Genomic DNA, 14,148 nt, shown 5'->3' on the forward strand with positions numbered 1-14,148 from the left:
ATTGGCCTGTTACATCTTCTTGAGGCTTGTTTAGCTTCTACACAGTTAGCATTAGGATTGCACGCATTATTTTATGTATTTTAGCTTTGATATAATCGGTGTCAGCCCAACTGAGACTGGGATGAAAAACATAATTGTCTATTCTCCTGCTGATGCTCACTTACCCGAACCTCCACAGTGTTTCAGCTGATGAGTCAGCACTTCACAATATCTTAAACATGCATCTGACCTCATTCCAAAAGATGAGGATAATAAAAGCCAGTCATCATACATTTTCTCCCATCTCATTTAATAAACTACCTCATCAGTCCATTTCTTGTTACGGTTGGCTATTAAGTTGTGTCTTTCGAATAGTGGGGCGGTTGGGCCTGTTGCTAAAGGGCATCCTGGATGTTGTGCGAAATCTTATTAAAGCCTCTTATTTTTTTTAAAAAAGTCCGATTTGTCGACTGCTGCATGTGTTTGGTGTAAACATTGATTCTGGTTACGACTGGATCAACACCTAAGGCTGAGCCTCAAGGAAAGCAGAGTTTCTAGGTTAAACAGGCAGGGTTAATCACTTCACACTGTCTCCAGATAATAGCCGAAGCGCTACTACACATGCACACACACACGCGAGGGTCCGTTTCTACATAAACCATTAACCCCAGCCCCCCCTCATAATTACATTCTACCATGAATGCAGGAAGAAGAAAAAAACGCAACCACCCTGGCAATCACTCATCGCACAATAACAGATCAAAAGGTCTGCAAAAATGACAAGGATTGTCGTAAAGGGAACACACACACACACACATGTGGCAAAGGATCAAGGTCTTGAGCTCTTTACCCTCCACACACATATGGGCGATACAGGGCCTTAAGATGAAAGGTCAAATGCAGGGCTCTGCAAGGATTGCGTTAGTGTGCAATAACCTAAATGAAAGAAGGTGGTGAGGAGATGATTGTGTCCGATCTACTCTCATGTCCTGTGTAGTCTTTGATAACAGAGCTAAGCAGTAGCACAGGTCTGGATGTGGCATTGTTGTCCTGTTATTTGTTCAATACACCACTTTGTTCCAGACACACTGTGTATTAGTATACATATATATACCTAACGTTGCATATTGAAATAACTTTGTTATCCCTTGACTTCTATTTAGAACTCAGGTCAAAATTTTAATTTGTCTCGTATACCTGCGATCCGCTTTCTAAATAATTAACTATAATTTACCCATCAGCCTTTGCTCTATGCCGTTTTTATTGCTCGCTAAGTTGAATAGCACAATAATATGCTAAACCGAGTTGTGAGTGAAACAAACATAATATCTAGCAAACATCAGTCTGTCCTCATCGTCTTTGTGGGACTGCTTGCATGCCGATGATGTCAAATCCTCTGGCTCCCGGTGATGCAGGGATGACTGTCGACTCTGCACTGCACTGACTTTACATACCCGAGGGGTCTTAAGTCACGTCACGTGCAGCAAGGCCTATTCCACGAGAAGACATAGCCTCCGAGGGGCATAGTACACATTAATTATTTAATAACACACTATACACAGCAAATACGGCCATGCGTCACACACATGCTCAAGTGGGTGACTCGGGTAGGAGCTTTTTATGTGGTTAATTCAAGTGACTATTTACAGACTTCCATTTCCATTTTTGCAATTAATAAAAAAGCTAAACAGAAAGATTTTTTTTTGCCTATCTAGATTTCTTATACTGCGTTAATTAAATATTCTATTTAATAGCCCTGGTAGTAGCCCCGGGCAGCAAGGCGGCACAGCGGGTAGCGCTGCTGTAAGGAGGTCATGGGTTTGAATCTGGCTGGGACGTTCCTGTGTGGAGCTTACATGTTTTCCCCCTGCCTGCATCCTCCCACCACAAAAACACATGCAATATTAGTGAACCCCGGTGCGTTTGCTGATTAATAACATGATGGTAGGAAAAAATCACCATCAACCGGTGACTCTACATTTCCCATAGGCCTGAATATGAGTGTGAACCCTGCGACTAACTGGCGACTTGTCCAGGGTGAGCCCTGCCTTCCTCCCAATGTCAGCTCAGACCCAGACCACCTTGACCCTAAACAGGATTTTTTGAATCGATGAGTTATTGTTGTTACTGTGAGGCAACAGTGTATAACAGGGGTAGGAAACCTTTTTTATGATTTGTGCCACTTTACAATATACTAAAGCTCAGAGTGCAAACACTTACTTATTTAATTAAACGGTACCGGTCCGTGAGGCATTTATTACCGGGCCACACAGAAAGAAGAAATAATTTATATAATTTAAGTTGTATCCATTATTATTCGTGTTTTATTTTGGAAAAAAAGCCGGATTTTCGCCCATGTAACATTTGCCAGTGAATTTTTTCGGCCACGTGATACGTTCCTAAAAATAACAGCCGTCTTTTAGAGATTATTTTATATAAAGGTGGAAAAAAACCAACTGAGGAGGAAGAAGAGGAGCCGACGACCTCCAAGAAAAAGGAAGCGTCTTTTAACAGACAAACCACAAGTTAAAACGCGGGTTTATCTACAGCTGACTCCGCACCAAGTCCGCTCTGCCTTAACGAGGTAATTTAGCCATCAAAACGTCTTCGGCACATAGAGACCAAGAACTCTGGATTAAAAGAAAGAATTTATGTCATCATAAATAGCCTCGCGTCCCACGTCTTAGGTTGCCGACCCCTGGTGTATAATAAAGCAAGTTTTTTAATATTAACATTTTCTTTCAGCCGAGTTATTTCCCTTTAAATTACACTTCCTCCTTTCCCCCCCACAATAATAGACACAGGCTGGATATAATCGAGGCAAAGGATAACTCTGTAAAGATGCATTCAGTGCAGCTTAATCACTTTTGGCATCATCTTGATTTTTAACATTGCTACTTTCTTAGTGTTGCTTTAGGTCCCTTTGAAATTCAAACCGCTTTGACAAATTATGGCTGAGTGAGGGAAATGCTTTGGCAGCCAGGCGTAGATAAGCACAGTAGGTGGAAGCACAGCAAGCAGGAGTTTCACATCTTACCAATGCAGAGCGATGCAGAGGAATAAAGTCAGACAGCCTGGTGTTTGAAGTGCGCTCTTATGAAAGAAGTGGATTGTTGCACTTAGTGGTATATTTAGTATTTGCAAAGCAGAGATGATAACGAGAACACTTCCCGCTGAATCGAGCCGAGAATGGAGAGCATTTCAAAGCTGGAGCAGTGGCGCTCAGTGGCGTTTGTTTCCATGCGTGTCTGATAGAACGAGATGGGGCTGGAGCTTCTGTGCTGAGACTGAAATTTGTTTTGAGAATTTTACTGCTTACCTGAGCCTGTCTTTTTTTTTTTTTGCCAGATGGCCATGGTTTGAGGTCTGGGATTGCTGCGGCACAGTCCATAAGGCAGCCTTCTTTCAAACCCGTGTAAGAATCCCCATGTGTGGAGTGCTGTCGTTTTGTTTTTCTCTTTTTTTTGCACAGGATAGCACCACAAACAACACTGTGATCACTTTTTAATTCCACTGTTCATAAGACTATGATGGGCAGCACGGTGGTGCAGTGGGTGGTGCTGTTGCCTCACAGCAAGGAGGTCACAGGTTCAAATCCAACTTGGGCCTTCCTGTGCATGGTTCTCCCCGTGTCTGCATGGGTTAAGGGTTAGGTTCCCTTCCGGGTTCTCCTCTCACCACCAAAGACAAGTAGCTTAGGTGAATTGGCCCTGCGATGAACTGGCGGCTTGTCCAGGGTGTACCCTGGCTCTCACCCGTAGATTGCTGGGATAGGCTCCAGCACCATCCTCCTGAAGAAGCGGTCAGGAAAATGCATGTCGACATTTTCAAGCGCAAACAACTGCATTGCAATCACGCAAAACGTAATAATCAAAGCCGTTTAGCTTCAGCAGCGAATCTCATTTTGTTTGGTGCAACCTGCAGGTTAAACCCTCCACTCCGCTGCCCCTCTACTAGCGCTACTCCCTGAGCAATAGATCCATTTAGAGACAAGACTGTGCGTCTCCCATTTTATAGCCTCCTGTTACGAGAAAACAATCCTCTTCAGCCTTGAGCTCACATTTATTTTATCCTCTTTTCCCCCCGCGTGTATTTAAATTATGCAGTATTGATAAGGTGTGTATGGCGGGGGGGGGGGGGGGGGGCACAGTGGCCAGCGCTGTTATCTCACAGCAAGAAGGTCCTTGGTTCGATTCCACCTGGGCTCTTCCTGTGCTGACCTTGCATTTTTCTCCCAGAGTCTGCGTGGGTTCTCTCCAGGTTCCCCGACTTCCTCCCACCACAAAAAAAAACATGCAATTTGGATGAACTGGCCCCTGCAAATTGTCCAATTATCAAGAAGATAAATGAACTAAGATGTGACGAGCGAAGAGGAAGAATAAGAATGTAAATCATTTGAGAAAAATACTACACAACCTGGCAACATGAAATACAAGTCAATACTGTCTGTGTTCTTTACTCTACTTACTTGGCATCTGGTGAAGTCAACTTGCGCTGAAGGATATAAAAAGAAAACAGATGACATGAGACCACATGAAGGATCATCGCCGTTATTGTCTTGTTAGTCTTTACTCCTTCTCTTTATGCCGTTATACGTCTTTGCCACTGTTTTATAGTTTACATTGACTCTTACTCTTTGTGTTTTATTTCATCTCCGCCTCTTTCTGCAATCCCACACACACCTCCGATCCCCTCCATCCATCCATCCCAGCCTCCTTCCCAGGTGAGCAGGCCAGCTCTGACCTGTATCAGTCTGGCATGGATGATTTCCAGGTTTGGTTTAAATGCCCCAATTATTCTCATGAATTATGATGTCCTGCTCTGGGCTATATTGCTTTGTCTCTGCGGCTCTCTTATGAAAGCTGGCAGAGCTCAGCAGAACCATTTACAGAGGCCGGATTAAGGGCGCATTCACACGAGCAGCGAGCTTACGGCTGGTGTGGAGAGCTGACCATGTGGAACATTCTGACCTGCTCTGAGCCACAATTCCAAGACTTGCCTTAAATGCCCTCGTCTTCCTCTTTTGTGGATGTCTCAGTAAAGAATCATGATTAGCAGGAAACACAGTGAAGCTGTAAAATATCACGTTTTTAGTTGATGTTGGTTTTTTTCAAGCTGCAAGAAGGAAATTCAGAACTAAAACTTTCTGGATCCACATTTTGATAAGCCTCCCTTTAAAAAAAATCAGTCTCAGAATAAAAGCAAAATCAAATCAACTTCATTGGAGGCTTACCTTGAGGACTTGCGCTTAAAATCTGGAAGATTTCACCACAACATTCAAGTGTTGAGCTCTTTTCAAGTAGATTTGAACTTGCGTGTCCCCTGATGACTCCTGGTTGCACAACATACACTTCTCAGGCACAAAAGGTGCAGTGGCTGGAATTTTACCCTGCTTTCATCTGTATAATTCTACAAATATCCTACAAATTCAAGGACAATTCTTCTTTGATATTTCATCATGACTTTCATTGCAGAGGAAACTTCGATCGACTTTCTGGGTTTTTTTAAAATTCTTTTATTATAAATAAATTTGAAATGAAGGTTTGCATTTTCCCAGTGAGATTTCGACACTGTAGGGACACCGAGATGCTGAACATCTGTCAGACTGCCAGGCGTATGGACCAACACTGCAGGTGACACTGTCCACACTGAATGTCAGTTGGTGTAATTCCGCCGTTATGTTCGTATACGGCGCAGTCGGACCTACTGGAAGGAACGGAATGCATTCAGCTCACACTTGGATGAGCCTAATATAGTCTAACCCTCCCATCTTTTCAAAGCTATTGTGCAAATCGTAGTTAAAGACCTCGTTTTTTCCCCATCAGCGTAATCCTCCGTTACAACTGAACCCTCCAGACCTCGGATGACATATGTCCTGCACGCCGAAAGGTATCGTCTAATTGTGGAGCTCGTTTTCGTCGCCCTATAACTGATCATATTGCATGTGGCCTTGATTAAGCACCCACTCTGGCTTCAAAATTAATCATGCATTGCGTGAACGTAGCATCAATCATAACCCCCTCGCTCCATCTCCACTCCTCAGTCCGACTGTAATGGGATACTCATCTCTTCGCCGATTAATAACATCGGCATGGGGAGGGGTCCTGCTCACCACGCTGCCCCTATCCCCCCTGTGTTATTTTAAGATGGTGGCTGGCAGTGACTTGAGGGGTCGCCGCGTTGGTTTAAATGGTATTTATTAGCGGGGATGCCAGAAGTGAAGAGGCAGAGGAGTGACGGCGAGATCGAAAAGAAGTGGTAATGGAGAGCAGAAAGAGCAAGACAGAGGGAGGACCTGAAGGTAATGGAGTCATTGGCATGTTTTCACGCATGTGGCCGCTGGAGAGGCATCAATCTGCTTTATCGCTTTTAGATTTTTTTTTTATCTTGCTGTTTTTCTCTCTGTAATAACCCCCCTGCCACCTACCAGGTGATTCATCTGAAACACTCAGCAGCAGAGCTCCTCTGGGATTCATGGAATACCTGCCACTACGATGTCACGCACACACACACACAAAGGACTAAAGGGCCTGAAAATAGATTATTGCGCTCTCCTCAGTGATTCACTTGACCATAAGAAAATGAGAGGCGCCTATCACACAGCTGCCGAGCAGAAAGAGCGCCGAGGACACGATTGACGAACACAGCAGCTGACATCTGGAACTCGTTCCTCGGTACTGAACGCAATTGTGTCCAGTGAGATAATGATGGATAAACTTGTTGTCAGACTTAATCCAAGCAGTAATTATACAAAAAAATGTGTTCACTTGGTAGCAAGAATAAAATGCGCATCATGCAAATGAGTCCAACCCGGCCATTAAGGTGACCAGAAGTGAGTACGCGGGACATTTATGTGAGTGTCCATTAAAAAATATCTAATACATTTTTTTTTTAAATCATTCATCAATGATCAATGATAAATCATCAATAATTCTGAAAAAAAAAAATTACATCTAACTTCTTAACAATGAAATTAAACTATAAAAAATAATTGACACAGGAAATGATGAATCCATCCTCCATCAACCAACGATGTGGCGCCGCTGCAGCTCATTCATTCTCTGACTAGACTGCAACAAGCCGTGAACAAGCTGCACCTCAGTCAAGACATGCTCGTCGTGAACTTCTTACATTTCCGCTCCAGTTGTTTTTCTGCTCTTTTTCCAGGGATTTCACAGCGAGTTTAAATATAAGATTTATGTTTTCCATCTCGTTGTCGCTGAAGAAACCAAATCAATAGCTCCTGAATGAAAAATCATTTTACTCGCTCTAAACACAACTCGCCCAAACCTTTCCGGGTTCGATCTTAAACGTTGGTTTTTCACTGGCATCCAAAATGTTGTGTTTTCAATTTCAAATGCGGAAATACCACACTCAAATTCCACGTCGATTGAGTCTGTACAGAAAGAAAAAGCATCTCCCCTTCCTCTAACAAATACATCCTGCTCAATCACGGATCTGTGCACCACAGAGACGTTCTCTTCCGCCCTGCACTCCCTCTCCATTAACTCCCAAGACATCCGAGAACTTTCTTACACCTTCCACAACTATTTCTTTTCTCTTTCATTTCCTTTCTGCCTCAGCACAGTTCAGCACCAGGGCAGAAAATGCCAACAACCTCTTCCTGTCCTATTTATCATTCTCCCTACCTGATTTGTTCCTCCTCACTTCTTGAAACTTTGCTCTCCTTGCCGATTCCTGATGTCTTCTCTCGTACCAGGGCCTCACGGCTTCCATCTCTTACTTAAGCATTATTTAGGTTTGTCAGATAAGACTCCAAATTGGTTCTCTGAGTCAGTTTCAATCAAGTGGGTTTCAGTTTCATTCTCGTATATCAATGTAGTCGTTTCTTTTCATCCCTGATTTTTCCAACAGCTCACCTCTGTCTTCCACAGGGTTCCTTTTGTGGTATTCACCCAAATTATGCTAAGATGTATCACATGTTTAGTATTTTTCCCTCAGGCCCACCAGCCCAGTCATCTCTCAAAATGACCCACTGCCAAGAGTCTGCAAAAAAAAAAAAAAAAGCGTCTGCATCCTTACGACCGTTATGTCATATAAATCTCTACAGTCTCTGAAGCACGCAGCAAAATTTACAGTATGTGTGTCTTGTTCATCGAGAAATAGCTATTCCAAAGCAGTTGTAGCATTCTGTGAAAACATTATTGAACAGAATATGTTTACCTCCTAATCCCTAAATTCAGCGATTATGATTTATATATATATGTGTGTGTGTGTTTGTTATGAATTCTAAACATTCTGGACAGGGCTTCACAGTCAAGCCACGAGCGCCTCTCATGCGGCAGCTGTTTTGTTAAGCAGCATAATCAGAGGTAATACTCTTTTTAGTTATTATACATGAAATGCTGTGAGATTACAGGACCATATTATCCCCTTAAACCGTAAAATCCTTGACCACATTCCCCCATTCCTGCCATTCCTGCTGTCAGCCATTGAGCAGGTCTGATCGCATCTGCTGCAGAGAACAATGGAGGGATTCCCTGAGCTGATGTGTCTAATGCCTTCCCAGCCAGTTAGCCAGCCATCATCCCTGTGCAACCGACAAAATTATAATATATAATATCTGTCCTCCCTCTTTCTCCATCCTTGACACACACTTTCTTCCTCTGCATTGCCGGAGCTGCGCTCTCTCCCTATGATGTGTCAGAATATTTATTACTTGCACATTTTCCAGCCATTACAAGTTTCTCATTGCAGCAATTCTTTAATTTGTGACTCCATTATATCTGCTCTTATCCTTGTTATATAGAACAAATGTCTTTGTGTGGTGATGTTGGGCTCATGATAAAACACTATTATGTATTATTTTATAGATTTGTATTATGAATATTGTTGTTTTTTTTACTGATCCTCATTTCAAATTAAAACCTACTGACCCAATGCATTCAATGCAATAGAAACATTAGCGGTTAATGCTAAAGGAATAACATGGACTCATAACAACCAGTATAATGAATGACTTTTGAAACAGTCAGCACTGACTTTGAATATTCTTTGGATGAGATGAGCTATACTGACAGCCAATCGGCTGCCAGGCAGCAATGAAAACAGCCCTTGTAGACAAACTTATTTTGTTTTGTCAGCTCTCACACAAAACTTGCAATGGGAAACAGGAATTACCTGTTTCCAGATTTATAGGTGTGAATGCATGCTTGGTTTACGTGGAAGATTTAATCTGTTTTGACTTTTGTATTCAGGATGAATCGTGAACATTTGCAGTGCTGGGAGATCGGTGTGTGTTGAAGTATTGCTGACAGCGATGAGACCCTTATAGATCTCTCTGTGTCATTTCTGTCTGTGCACTGTGTGTGTGTGTGTGTGTGTGTGTGTCAAACACAGTATGTGAGGAGGTTGTAGCATTCTTGTTTTCCTGATATCGTGATTTGCAAAACAGAAACACTAACCCCCCCCCCCATACGCACAAACACACCCCTTTGGAATGAATCTGATGCCCTTGGAGGACACACAAAGGGAAGGTATGATCACAATTCTGTCCGGAGACACTGACAGCCAGAACCCACGTGAACATCTATTAGAGAGTAAGAGCTTTCCATTATAATTCATGCTTCAATCTATCTTGATTGAAGCCGATCAGTGGTCACCATGGCACCCCATTTGTGAGTCCAGCTCTGTGTCACATGTGATTTCTGCCTAACAACTGTAAACTATTGATGAAGACATTTCCTTTACTTGCCAATCAAGTCATGCGAGTCATAGTCATAGTACCGAAAGAGGGGAAGCGCTTTTTGGCTCCAGAAGTAAATATGCTTCATTACATTTTTAATGTTGTTTGTAATTGCTTGGCACTCTCAACACGTCAGGAACAAATCACGTTTCAGTGCGTTTGTTTTGCGTTTGCTGTGCAGGGACCTCAATCAGCCCTCTGATAGCGTCGAACCAAATGAGTTTCTTTCATCTGAGATGACTTTCACATCCACATCTCTTAACATCTCTTAATCTGAGATGTTGGATTTCATTTTGGAGATTGCTCCAGTTATTGGAAAACATTGCACTCAATGTATTGGCCCTCTTTTTAACATTTGAAAATGATTTGCGCTGCAGTGTTGCATGCTGTGCTTAAAGGGGACACATTAATGTATACAAAAACAAATTTCTCATGTTTCTACTCATATTTTGGTGGTTTCGGGTCATTAGCAAATTAGCAACGCAAAAACTGTTGAATTAAACCATCCAGTCAATCCTGCATAGCTCTGTAATCAAGTATTGAAGCAGCACTCTTTCCATCTGTGACATCACAGTGTGTGTGTGTGGGGGGGGGGGCATTTAGAGGATGTGCGCGCACTCTCCCCTTGTCTGCGCTCCGCACGCCAAAGCTCTTCCTGTTACTCGTGCATGAGTCGAAGAAGAAAAGCACAGAGCGAATACAGTTATATAAAGTGGTAATGTTCCGGCGAAAATAGCCGAAAATGTTTTTCGTGTTTGCTAAAAAAGTCGCCTCACCGGTTACCATGGTAGCGTGCAGCTGCGTGTGTGCCCGCTGTTTGAGACAGAAAAGAGAGACGCTGTCCTGCAGCATCTGTTTGCTATTTTGACCAAAGACTGTCACATATATTTCATATAAGTGTCTGGGAACTGCATTAACTTGTGGGAAAAGCCCATAATATGTGACCTTTAAAGTGAGCGCATGCACGGAAGAACATTTCATGCTTCTTGCCTTATTTATAATCTTTCCATGAGTGGCAGTGTAGCTGCTTTATGCTTTCCTCCAGTTTTTATTGCCTCTGTATTGATTTCTTCATTCTCTGCCAACAGTCACCCCCCACAGCTTGTCAGGGTCAGAATTGCACTGCATATTATTTCAATATTACTTTGCCTCAGAGACACAGCTCGTGAAGGAAGACATGGAGGATGGAAAAAAAGCTATGCATTGATGTTGATTCCATAAACTGGTCCAGACTGTTGTAAATTTCAGAAATGGAACTTCCTGGTAAGTGGGGGGGCAAAAAAATGTTTTAATGTTAATAGAAGATATCTGCAATAATATCTGAATTATTACCACCACAATAAATGTAATAATGCTTTCAGTTGTGCACTTTAGAAAAGACACTGAGCAGTATTTATTTTGTCTCTTGAAAATCTGAAACTCTGAAATAGCAAGGAGGAACGTTTTAACTCTTAAAAGGGGGCAATTTATTTAAATGTGAAATGATGTTTTAAATAAGCTCTTGAGTGAGGCTGAGGCTGATTGATCCATGCAGAGGAAAAACAATATAAAAATTATTGAAGACAAATGCAACTTTAAAAAAAATCAACCGAACATCCAAATACAAACAAACCTGGCTAAATTACAACTCAAATCCAGGAGAGCTAGGATGAAAAAAAAATCAGCAATGAGTCCTCAGAGCTGAAACTACAACAGCATTAGAATGTCCTCGCTCAGGACCTGCGTCTTTACTTGGGCCTCCATGTGACAGAAATACAAGAACACAAACACCTTGACTGACTTGTGTAAATACCTGCCAATTAAAATATTGAAAATAATATGTAGGGTTGGGAGGGAGCATGAAAAGGAAAGACACAAAGCAGCTAAAAGAAAGATGAAAACAGAGCCATGAGAGGAGAAACACATAATCAATGTGTGAACTGCGAACAATTTGCACATTTACTTATCCATTATTGCAGAAAACTGTTCCGCACATGTTGAAAGTGCCAACGCTTTATAGGTTATTGTTTTCTCAACGGGACATTTTTGCATTGTTATTGACCGTGTTCTGGTGAACATCTTGTACAGAATGACAAGTGATGCTAACATTTCTATTGGCATAACTCCGCAAAGGCAGCCAAGCATCTGCCTTCAGTCACCAGAGGCCGGCGAGCCTCAGATGAAAGGTTCTCGGAGCAGATATCATTTCAACTTGCTTGTTCGCGCATGATTGACAAATGATATGAGACATCTGGCTGAGACATCAATGTGGACCCTTCTCTCTTTTGATTGGATAAAATGTGGCTTCATTTTGTTGGCAAAATCTGAATAAATAAACTTTATTCCGTGTCAGGAGCTGTGTGTGGATCCCAGAATGCAGAGAGACAAGGCAAAGAGAAACAGTCTGTTGGTCTAACTGACAGCAAGAGGACGGGCCGGAATCACTAATAACAAACGTCTCAACAGTAAATACAACAATTATTTCTCTTAGCTTAGCATAAAGGTCAAAATGGGCCCAAACATCAAGCCTGACTGTCCGAAGGTAAATAAATCCACCTCCAACACCAGATTATTGTTCCCGTGCATCTACTCTTTGTGCAACGCTGCACTCATCCAAGCCTAACTACACCGCAATTTCTGCTTGATGGAAAATAAGTGGTTGCTCGTGAGGTTGAAGGTTGAGAGGTAGCAGTCCATTCATTCATTTTCATCATCTAAACCTTTATTCCGGGCTTTGTAAAGCGAGTCGCCACTCAAACACGCCGAGGGTCTTTCTTTCTAAACCTCCTACGTCCTAGTTCCTACGGCCCACACACACACACACACACACTGCCCACAAACACCGCCCACGCACCAACACAAACACACACCACAAAGTAGAATTAAAACAAAATGATCTTTCCTGGATTTTACTGCCAATAGCCGCGTCCAAATGTGGACGATTGTGCAGATGTTCTCTGGACAGTGCAGCAGCTGATGTAGGAAATGTTTCACACTGATGTCAGTTTGAAATTGCCACTGTTAGTCTGATGTGGGCACGAAAGTGTCGCGATGGCGGAGCTTTAAAAGTAAGCCAAGCGGAACGGTGAATAAAGTCTTCGCCTCACATCGGCCAAAACAGTTTAACACAACATTAACTTGAAACAACGAAGCCGAAATAAGTCGATTCTGTTCCGCAACGATTGGACCCAAATGCAAAATCAGTTTGATAATTCTGCCACTTCACTTCAGACGACCCCAGAAAGCGCGATTCTCAGAGCGATCGCTGCGCATGTCGCGCTTTCCCTTGAATTCTCGCTCCTGAACTCAACCGTGCATAAAAGTGGTCACGTTGGATAAGAAATAGATTCCGATGTCCCCGGCCTTTTTCCAAAAAAAAAACCTTCATATGCGGAGTGGAGCACATGTCATGCCCCTTCTGCTGCATTACACATGCACATGTTCTCAGGATAGCACAGAAGCACACAGCCCAAAGGGAGAGTGGAGGCTAGTGCAGTGCAGAAATGGTGAAGGAGTGCAGAGTTAATGTAAAACGAGGCTCATGGCTCTGCAGAAGTGATTTATTCGTGTTTATTTACATTTCCATTCTTTGATGGAAAGGAGAAAAATTCCAAATGCGATTCTTACATGTGCAATAAGCTTTCAAGTTTGGCAAGGCAGCAATATTCTAATGGCCTGCTTCTGCCTGTCAATCACTTGGAAGAGGTCTGACCCACATAAACGCGTTAATAACAGGGAGGTAAACGGCGAGACAAAAAGCCCATTTTCTACGTGTTAGCGTGTCTTTACGTGCGAGCGGCTGAGTGACAACAAGACACAGAAAGAAGAGACAGATTGAAAGGTGGGGTCACGAGGCCTTGAATATCCACTCAAGTCTTGTGAAAATGAGAATTGAAGCAGTCAGCAATCCCGAGTTCCGTCGACTCGGAGCCTGGATTGCCACTCATTTTTTTCCCCTTTCCCCTCAGATGAATAGAATTCCAGACTTCAGAAGCAGTCGCCTGATGATCGCTGACATTGGGAGCTCTGCTCAGTGACCCCCCCCCCCCCGCCACCACCACCACCCCGTGACCCAGAGCCTTAAATCTCCAAATGAGAAGCAGAAGTCGAAGCGAGAGGAGGAGGAGGAGCAGTTTGTGATATCACACTCCAGTGAGCCCTGGAGAAGAGAAAAATAAGTATCAATTTTACGATGGGCTTTAAATCAGGATGGGTTCACAGAGATGACTTTATCGTTCAATCTGGCCGCCTGCTCTGTGTTAGCGAGGTTAGACAAGCGGGCGACAAGCATGCTCGCCTCGCCATAACAATAATCATCTCGCTAAGCCCGAGGCACGCGGTCTGTAAATTGATTAAGGCGAGGACGGCGACAGAAATTATTTTCCATTCTCCGAGGCATCGGGCGATGAATTCGTGGCCCTTCGGTAGACGGGTCGCCCGTCCGAGTGAGCCGGACCAAGAATGAAGACGATGAGCGGGTGCGA

The sequence above is a fragment of the Brachionichthys hirsutus genome, chromosome 22 (genome assembly GCF_040956055.1).
Source record: "Brachionichthys hirsutus isolate HB-005 chromosome 22, CSIRO-AGI_Bhir_v1, whole genome shotgun sequence".
Taxonomy (NCBI): Eukaryota; Metazoa; Chordata; class Actinopteri; order Lophiiformes; family Brachionichthyidae; genus Brachionichthys; species Brachionichthys hirsutus.